We start from the raw sequence: 2,903 nt of genomic DNA on the forward strand, positions 1-2,903 counted from the left end.
CGCTCATCCCCGATTTAATCTATTAAACTCTATTTCAACCTGTTAAATATTGATAAACTTTGATTTAACATAAAAAAAAAGAGAGATAAAATGAAAAAAAAAAAAAAAGACATCGCCAGTATTATGTACTATATTTCCGGTATCCTTATATTTTCAATAATAATTTTTTTATTATAGAATGTGGGACTATTTTATCTAGCCATTATGAAAAAAAAAAGGTGTTATGTTGAATATCAGTTTGCAAAATATACGTGGCACAATATTATTAGGTTTTCAGAATTAAATTTATTAGCGACCCTTTTATTTTAGCACAACTCCATGCTTATTAATCAAACTTCACATCATGCAACTAGAGATGTCAACGTGTCGGATTCGGGACGGATTTTTAAAAATCCGAACCCAAACCCGACTCCAAACCCGAGACCCGAACCTGAACCCGAACCCGACGGATTTTAAAAATCCATATCCAAACCCGAACCCGACCAAAAATCCGAAATCCGAATCCGAACCCGAACCCGAAAATTTGAACCCGAAACAATTATTTCTTTTTTCAATATTTCAAAATATATTATATTAAATCTAAATTTTTAAAATACAAATTTAAATATAACATCAAATTTTTATATGTATTTTATATATAATACAAAATAAATTCGGGTTCAGGTTCGGGTCGGGTACAATCAAAATCCATATCCGAATCCATATCCGTTGGATTTTTATTTTTGATATTCATATCCGAATCCATATCCATATCCATCGGATATATCCGTTTCATTTGGGTTCGGATTCGGATAAAATTTGGGGTATCCATACCCATTGACATCCCTACATGCAACTGCCTACATATTTATTGAACCATTGATACAAAAAAAAAAAAGAAAAAAAGAAAAGAAGAATAAGCCATACATGCATGCATGAATTTCACGTCCAAGTAGTGATATTATTTAAATTATAATTTTATAAAAATAAAAATTGTAAGATAAATAATGATGCATTGGGTGCAAAAAATTTTCACTATTAAGTAGATCAGGCAAAGACGGTTTATTGTACCGACAGATTATGAGGACGTAGATAGAATTTGTCCATAAATTTATTGGTAATTATGATCCTTACCCATACCCGCCTGCGGGTCGGTGGGCAGGCGGCAGGATTGAAAATTGAATCCGGGCGAAATGAATTTGTTCGGATTAAATATAACTTTTTAAGCTTATTTTTAATTAAAACATAAGTTTAAAAATTAGAAAACTTATATTTATAAATTTAAATTTTAATATGACCTTAAATTAAAAATTAAAATTTAATCAAGCATTTCGAATCTAATTTTTATAAATTTAAATTTAAATTTAAAATTTAAAATTTTATTCAAATTTTATTTAAATTATAATTATAATTTTGAATTTGAATAAATCAAAATTTTGTTTTATATTTTGAATTATCCATTCAATTTCAAATTTTAATTTTTTAAAAAATTATATTTAAAATTTTGACATCATTTTAAAATTTTGAAGTAAAGTTTTAGTATTTAATTTTCAGTTTGAATTTAAACTAACATATTATAAAGATAAAATCGACATATTAATTTGATTATGTTTCTGATATCTATCTAAACCAAACACCAATAATAAAAATTGTTCATTCCAATTCCGATTCAAGTGACGAACCAAACAGAATGAAGTAATAAATCATTCCGATTCTGTTTCCAGCTTATTCTTATTCCGATTCTTTTACCGATTCTGACTTAATTCGAACCAAACACATCTATAACTATTTTTATTTTTAATTTTTTTTAAGAAAATTGTATATGCGCATACCCGTGGGTACCTGTGAGTTGATCAAAATACCCATAATTTAATGGATACCTATCCATTTTATCCATAATTTTTTTAATAAAAAAATTAGTATCAATATCGGCGTGATTCTGCTGTATTGCCATGATGATCTCCCACCCGTGGGTATCCGTGGGTATGGATTAATATTCAGAGCTGTTGTAGGGGCGATGGGTGCCACGTGACTTGGTGTCGCTCATTGAATGCCACGTGACACCCACTCAAATATTTTTGAATGATTCACTATTCTATTTTTCATTTAAATACAATTCAATTTTATTTTTTATTTTTATTCCAAATATGAACTAAACATGCCGTAATAGCTAGTTCATCAGCAACTTTATTTTCTTTTGCACACAATAATATTTTATTTAATTAATTAATATAAAATATTAATTAAATAATAATTCAACTTATTTAATTTACTAATTAATCATGAATATTGCTAAATAACCCTAAATGTTAATTAATAAATTAATTAGTAATTAATAATTTAATTAATCACAACCGAAACCACAGGAGAAGGAATTGATACGTTTTAAACACAGGGTAGCAAAGTGAGAGAATGCACGAAACCACAGGGGGTTTTTTTGAAGTTTTCCCTAAAATTTAATTCTAAAAACCTAATAATATTGCGCCACGTATATTTGCAAATTGAAATTCAACATAACACTTCTGTTTTTCATAATGGCTAGATAAAATAGTCAATTCGATATTCCTCTCTTATACTTCTACCAAATTAATAATAAAATATTATTTAATTAATATATTATATATTAATTTATCTTGCTAATCAAACTAGATAAGTATTAACTACTTAATTTATTACTCTAATAATATTTAAATTAACTATTCGGTATTAATTTATTAATTAATTAATTTGCTAATTAAATAAATTAATTATTATAGTGTACTTATTCAATAATCAATATTATATTGATTATTAATTAATATAATGACTAATTTAACTATCTGATTGTTATTATTATTAATTTATTAATTTATTAAATTACTTGTGATTAATTAAATTATTAATTACTAATTAATTTATTAATTTAACATTTAGGTTATATTAGC

Source organism: Ananas comosus, linkage group 11 (assembly GCF_001540865.1).
Source record: "Ananas comosus cultivar F153 linkage group 11, ASM154086v1, whole genome shotgun sequence".
Classification (NCBI taxonomy): domain Eukaryota; kingdom Viridiplantae; phylum Streptophyta; class Magnoliopsida; order Poales; family Bromeliaceae; genus Ananas; species Ananas comosus.